This window comes from Lytechinus pictus, chromosome 7 (genome assembly GCF_037042905.1).
Source record: "Lytechinus pictus isolate F3 Inbred chromosome 7, Lp3.0, whole genome shotgun sequence".
NCBI classification, from domain to species: domain Eukaryota; kingdom Metazoa; phylum Echinodermata; class Echinoidea; order Temnopleuroida; family Toxopneustidae; genus Lytechinus; species Lytechinus pictus.
Window position 1 is genome coordinate 25,518,125 of NC_087251.1, and position 8,022 is coordinate 25,526,146.

Genomic DNA, 8,022 nt, shown 5'->3' on the forward strand with positions numbered 1-8,022 from the left:
TGATTTTTTAATATCTGGCCGATCTGATGTTTAATACACGTCACAGTTGTTACAATATTTAATCGTTCACTTTTTAGAACAACATATTTTAAGCTGGCTCGCTTTTCTCACTCGCAAGTTTTTTTAAAAATGATGCACTGGAAATGCAACGAAAAGAAAGTTTCTGCTTGCCGGTTGTGAAGCGCTATAATACCCATGATATTAAAATGAGGGGAAAAAGGACCCTATGATTTGAATCGTCTTTTTCCTTATCACTTTCACGCCGCCCTTGCATCACAAAATTATTTTTTTATGTTTTTATCAAACCTTCATTGATAAGTTTCATTTTTTAGATTGTATTAAAGCCAACTTTGAACAACAAGCAGTTAAGCATTCCTAAAGTGAAGTATTCCTACATCACCCATAGCATGGAGCTATCCATGCCCATAGCATTCCTCTTGCATGCAAACGTAAAGCGAACGTGCATCCCATCAAATCCCTCAGAGATTGCGAATTTATGATGCAGTGTGTTGTACTTGTATTATATTAAAAAGTGCAATCTTAATAAAAAAATGAATATAAATCTAAAGAAACGAAAGGTTAAATGCATGGATCTGAAGAAGCAAAATCAAAGATAGTCAGAACATGAAGCAGTTACCCCTCCCTGAAAAGCATGATGAGGACTACAGAAGGATTATATATATATATACATATTTAATAACGACCCTCCCTCCTCCCCCTGTTTGTCTATATATCTATATACGTTTCTCTCCCCCTCCCTCTTAGTTAGTCTGTTTCTCTCTCTTTATCTCTCCACCCCCTCTCTTCTTTCTAAAAGAGGAATAGGATGTACTTTGTGTACCAACTTACCCCCAAAGAAATATACATATATATATAATAAATTAATAAATAATTTATTTATTCGTGCATACATGAATGAATTCAATGATGGTTTTGAGTTGCTTCGCAAAAAAACAAACATTATCCCTACAAAAACGAGAGAAAAAACCCTGCAATTTGTACTTGCTAGGAACAATGATCGAGTGACTATATTATTAATAGGAACGAAATATAATTGATTGCCGAAAAAGTGCACGGTATGTAGGCTTTAATTTGACCCCCATCATGTGCACAGAATAGCTTAGAGAGGCGAAGCGCCCATCGATTTTCTTTTATATCTTAACCGGTCCAGTTCTCTTCTAAAGATGCTCTCCAATTATCAGGATCACTCTAAAGATATCTTTTAACAATGACAAATTCCTTTTTAGCACGACCATTCAATTTATCTGATTCCGATTATCATTTATTTCTTTAAAAAATGCAGTACAATTATATTGAAGAAGACAAAGTCTGCAAGCATCATGATATTGCGTACAAAGAGGACAATAAGCATATCAAATGCGTTTATTTTAATTGATTCGAAAACTAGTAAGGAAATTATCACTATATGGCTCAATGCTCACCCAACCCCCCCCCCCCCCCCAAGAAAAATAAATAAATGCAGAAAGAAAGAAAGAAGAAAGAAAATGTTTGTGTTACATACATATTTCATAATTTTTCTTGAAGTTCTGTGGATATCTGGCCGATATGCAAACACGCAATAAAAATCTTTGATGTCAGAATCGATTACTTGACGAAAAATATCAATTTTTAATCTAGTCCCTCAAATTCTTATCTCACAAATGACTCTCCATAGCAATATTATCGGCAATTTTGTGCTATATTTATGACCGATAAACGTCAACGTCATCCCCTGCAATCGCGAACTTGATTTATTATTAAATTTGCTGACTTTTTTTTATTTCACAAGAAAAGAAAATTAAGGTAATATGGCATGCCTCCGCCCATTCATAGGTACGATCAACAAATTTTCTTGCAATAACAAGAACATGGTTATAACAATTAGTGATAATAATGAGAAACTCAGGAACAATGGGACATATTATCCGATATAAATGATAGTCATAAGTCTGAAACCAAGCTGATCATGATTTAAAATTCTACTCTGAAATTATCGTAATTCCAAGCCACCATGCTTCAGCCATAATATTTCTATATGAAATCAAGATTATGTATCTTTATTCTCCTCTTAAAAAAATGTTGTTATTATAATATTTTCCGTTCATTTTGCATGGCTCTTTTGAGAAAAAAAGAGGCTTTATTATGCAGGAAACCATGAATGTGTAAAGAAAAAAAAATGTAAAAGAAATTAATTTTTGAATGAATAACAATATGTTGATAAAATGAATGCATACATAAATGGGGGAGTCGTGGTCTAGAAGTAACGTCTCTCGTCTTTCAATCAGAGGGAAGTGGGTTCGAATCTAAACCATGACGTGTTTTCCTTCAGCAAGAAATTTACCTACGTTGTGGTGCACTCAACCCAGGTGAGGTGAATGGGTACCCGGCAGGATTAATATTACTTGAATGCTTTAGCGCCTATTCGATGGCTCAGCTACAGCCATGCAGGTTAATTATAATAGTGCGCCATTGTATAGGCAATTAGATAATCGGCGCCTTATAAATGCTATCTATTATCATTATTATTATAACAAATTAATGAAATTAATGAGAGAATGAAAATTAATATTATGTTTAAACCGCTTATATCTGCCAGATATACTAATCCTGGTGCTCCACATTTATCATGTATATATATATGCTGATAACTAACGAACTAAAAACAATATTTATATAATTGAGTTAACAAATAAAAAAGAGTAATAACAATATTTTCTTCGTTTGCTTCGTTTTACTCGCTTTGGTTTCAGTTAGAGATAACGTATTATAAACCGTATTTAGGAGATAATTTGGAGCATATACCTATCCATTCTTTTCCTGAATTCTCGGCCTATATCACCCAATTTTCTCACCAAGTAATGTTTATTGCCAGGACTCCATCGCTCTTTCTTTTTCTTTTTCTTCCCTTTGTGTCTGCCTACTCTTTTTCTTTCATCCCCTTCACTAACCTGATTGGTCTTCTCCACTCACTAATGCCCCTTTTGTCTCCTTGTTTCTAGTGTTGCTGTAGCTTGTTTGTGGTCTATATTATGGTTGTTCCATTTTATATGTTTGTCATTTTGCCTCCGACGAAGATTCTGCTAGGATCGAAAGCTTAGGCCCCTTTTTTACTTTCTTTTTTTCTAAAATTGTCACAATCCCAATAGCAATTAAGCCATCAATGCTGTTTTCATTTCAATACACTCATATTAGTTGTGAGAAACACCGCTCAATCAATTATCATGCTTATCACGCTGTGAAGATCTAAGATTAATCGCATTATATCAAAGCAATCAAAACTTATAAAATAATTAAAAGATATTTAAATAACTTAACATCTACGAGTGATAGGAGAAAATGGTTCAAAGAATGAACCACGTTTGATTTACTCTCATCAATCGCCTGATTTAGTGGAAAATGTTCTCATTTTTTGTAGCTGGTGCTTCATGATGAGTTTTTTTTTTAATTTGTAGTTTGTGTCTTTCTAATATTCTTTCTAAGATGCAACGTCTGAAATATTTGTTTTGGCAACAAATGAGTACAGGCATTTATTGGTTCATAATAAAAAAAATCGACTACTTCCCAATCTTTTTATTTTCTTCTCATCAACAATTCTTTCTAGTTAACCTGCTTTTTGTGAGTGTGTTCGTCGATCTGCATGTCTACATATGCAGATAGAGATGATATACCATTCTGACGTAAATTTTCAGAATTACTTGCTCATGAACCTACAAACGACTGATACCCTTATTCAACACATCTTATGCTAGCATTTATTATACTATTAAATTAAAAATAAAATGTCTTTTGCACATCTAAAACCGATCAATGAAGACCAAGAATTCAACGTGTTATAAACCAACTTTTGGGGCAAAATATGAACTTGCCGGGATTCCTTAAAGGGGTACTCCTGGCAGTAAATAATTTGATTTGAACACATACAAAAAAATCAGACAAACAAAATACTGAAAATTTGATCAAAATCAGACAAGGAATAACGAAGTTATGGCATTTTAAAGATTTGCATTACCTCGGTGAAACAGTTCCAGGCATTTCTTCATGAATATTCAATGAGCAAACAGATTATGTCATATCCCCACTTGTTTTTTTTGTATTTTATTATGTGAATTTATGCTTATTCAATTTTTCCTCCAAGAATTAAAAAGAATTGGAATAACAACAAATTTAATGCATTAGATATTCATTGCTGCAACTTATTTCGTTGTAAGGGAGACATTAATATTCACACATGACATGAAAAAATGAAGCAATATTATGATTTCATGTAATAACATAAGAAAAGGGAAAGTGGGGATGTGACATCATCAGCCTACCTAATGAATTTCATGACGACGTGTAAATAACTGTTTTAAAAGAATATTGCTTAACTTTAAACTTATAAATAACTTCAGTATTTTTTTAAATCAGATTTTGATGAAGTTTTAAGCATTTTGCTCTGTGAATTTTACTCTATTTATTCAGATATAAATAATTTCAGCACGGAGTACCACTTTAAGTGGAACATGGTGTACAGATAAGATCTTGGGCCGTTGCCCCTCGAAAAAATCCACGATCGAGGAAAAAGAATTTAAAAGAAGAAAGGGAAAGGTCTAAATCATGAAATGATTTTTTAGCTAGTATAATAATCTGTAACAAACTTAGATTATTATGTTTGTATAATGGTAAATTTGCGCGCTCGCTTCGATCTCTCATGACTATTAAGAATTTTATCTTTACGCCAAGTTTCGCCCTTCATTTTTACTTTTACTTCATGGGATACTTCTATCGTCATGATTATAGACAATACACTTCCCAGTAAACAGTATATGACTCGGAATGGAACAACTGATGACGTATGTATTAAAGATTTGTTTAATGATGTAGATCCGGCTGAATTAGCCCATGCAACTTGACCCTTGTGTCTATCCAGTTCATCTTTTAAAAAGACAATATTTTGCCACCCCTAATCGTCCAACCTAGAAAAAAAAACCATGAGCATTGTGCATGCTGCTGATCCGCCTAAGCAACCACGGACAAAGGTTTTAGCATCTATTCATCCATAGTCCTCTATCGATCAAGACAGCTTTGAATATTAATGAGCCAGGGCGCTACAATAGAAGGACCCCCATCTTCACGTCCAATCATCCCCCATGCGTCTCCACTTGTGTAACGCCGCGAGTCACATCAATACATAGTTAAGAGCCCATTGGCGTAATGAGGCAAAACAAATTGAGGAAACTGGTACAGTGTACAATTATGGAAAATTGTGAGCGAGCGAGGCGAGTGAGTCCCATTATGATGTTTCTAAATAGACCTTTAATTATATGGGCCGAATAACAAATACAGGTAAATTATTCAAGTCGGCAAGATAGTAAAGGAAATTTAGCGATATCTATGATGTTGAAAAATAATGATGATTGAACCCCACACAATTTTGCGAAAGTTTTGCACTGCTAAAAAACCGGTGTTAATTTAACACTAGCCCGGGATCTATATCGGAAAACACCAGGGGAGTGTTGAAACAACACCAGTTAACATGGTTAAGAATCAAACCGATGATTTGTGTTGTTTGAATGCATCTGGTGTTAGCCTAAAACTGAAGTGGTGCTGTTCCAACTGATGTTTTCCTATAGAGATACCGAGCTGGTGTTAAATTAACACTGGTATTTTTGCAGTGTGTGATGGTGCAGTCTACCCTCACCACCACCTGTATGCCACATTAAGGAAGATTTCACCATATGACGCAAAATTTGTTGTAAATTGGTGCAGGATTAAGGAAAATTAAGGAAAGACCAAGGAAGTTATTAGAATTCTAAGTTATTTGATCTGTGACGTCATATACAAGCAGCTGCCCCATATGTTATGTTTATATAATATAAGGTGCATATATTTCGATTCTAATGGTTCATAATGAGTAAATATTTTCTTCTTTCAGGGGCGGGTGTGCAATAATTTATCTGTTGAAAACATTTTTTTTGTTTTGTTTTTGAAAATGACATTTCGTTGATTTATTTAATTCATGATACATGGGAAGCCGCTCACATATGACGTCACAAATAAAAAAAAAATTATAGTAGCTTTTAAATCTTTGATGGATTTCCATCAAACCTTCAACAATATTTTGTATGTTTTTTCATGCTACATTTACAATAACCAGTTTGTCAGGGTGAACGTCCCCTTTAACAAGATGTAACTTGTGTGGTTTGGTACGTATCATCATGATTATGTTTTAGGTTACCATAATACCATTATAAACTGTGTGTAAGAGGCCGACGAATATTGGTCCAATATGTATTGATATTTCTCCCCCTCAATTTTGATAAGCCAAGTCAGTATTGTGGAAAAAATGTTTACTATAAAAATAGAAGGAAAAATAATAAAAAGAATGCTGAAGGTTTTAGGAAATCCATCAAAGATTTGGAATGTTATTAGAATTTTAGCATGCGAGCAGCTTCCCCATATTATATCGTGTTGTAAATATAAAAAAAAAAAACGATGATAAAATTTTAATTAACAGAACACCAATCATTGAAAATATTTATGTAGCTTCAGTATATCAACAGACAAAATATTTCTCTCCCGTTCCTAAAACAAACCAATTTTTAGTCATCAAGAACAATTAAAAACTTGAAATTTATAATGTTCGTATTACATAACAAAATGGGGCAGCTGCTCGTTCAAAAATATAAAATTTTGATAACTTTCTTAGTCTTTGATGGATATTCCTCAAATCCTCACCATTTTTTTTTAATTGGTAATTTTACAACAACATTTTCTTCAGGGCGCATGAGCTTCCCTTTTAGTGAAGTAAAGAATCTGTAGATACATCGCTTCCTCCAAAATTATCGAAGGTGGGGGTAAAATACTATGTCCCTCTATGGTGAGTCCTTTTCTAATTTAATATTATCTGCGAGTAAATCTTGTTTGAGCATGTTACAAAAACTTCAAAACCGTGCAGGTAGGATCATTTTAAAATCAAAACTGTCTGAGCACCGACCAGTACGTGAAATTCATTATACTCTGTGCTGGGAAACTCTACAGCAACGACAATTCTTTCATACTTATTGTCTTTTATATAAAATATTCCATGATATGTCGCCTGCTTATTTAAAACAAACATTTATTTTTAAGACATCGAGATACCATACTCGAAATGGTAATGAGGTTGTCTTGCCCAAACCTGCATGATAATAAAAAAATGCAAACGTTCATTTCAGTTTCGTTGTGGAAAATTATATAACAATTTACCTCTATACATTAAAAAACTTGATAAATTTTTCTACTTATAAAAAAGAAGTTTTGAAATTAACCGGTGAAATGTAATGATGGTTTCATGTTAGGACTGTCGGGGGGGGGGGGGATTGTGAACTTGCACCACAAGTTCACTCATCCATTCTTCTACAATTTTTTATATATATTGATTTGTTATACATGTATTAATTAGTAATTTTTCATATTGTAATATTGATTTAATTAACTTATTTTTAGGGACCCTGGGGAAGAACAGGTTGGCTATTAATAGCCAATCTGAAACGGGTCTATCCCTACGATTCTGTATTACATACATTGTTTAGTTTGATTACTGTTATATTGTTAATTTGCTATATTGTTTTTAATTATTTGATCATGTAATGATTATTTTGTTTATATTTATGCATTTTTAATCGTGAATAAAAACCAACCAACCAACCCATGATATTTAAAAATACATTCTTACATGCAGAATAGACAGATCGTCAATCATCTCCCATAAAGAAGATAATTGTTTTCAAGTTTCTTGTACGATGTCTGAAAATGTTTGATGAGATCATTCAGTCAGCAGCATCTCTGGAATAAATTATTATCAAATCAATTAATAATAATAATTTTAATATTCTAAGTTATACCGGCATAAATCAAATTACTTGTATTTAAAGTGCATAGAGATTATTATGTAATAAATATTCATAAGCATAATGATATTAGTAGTATTATCTTAAGTCCGGGCTTTCACTCCGTCTATACACCAACAACCACACCCAAGATCCTGCGTTACGTCTTTGG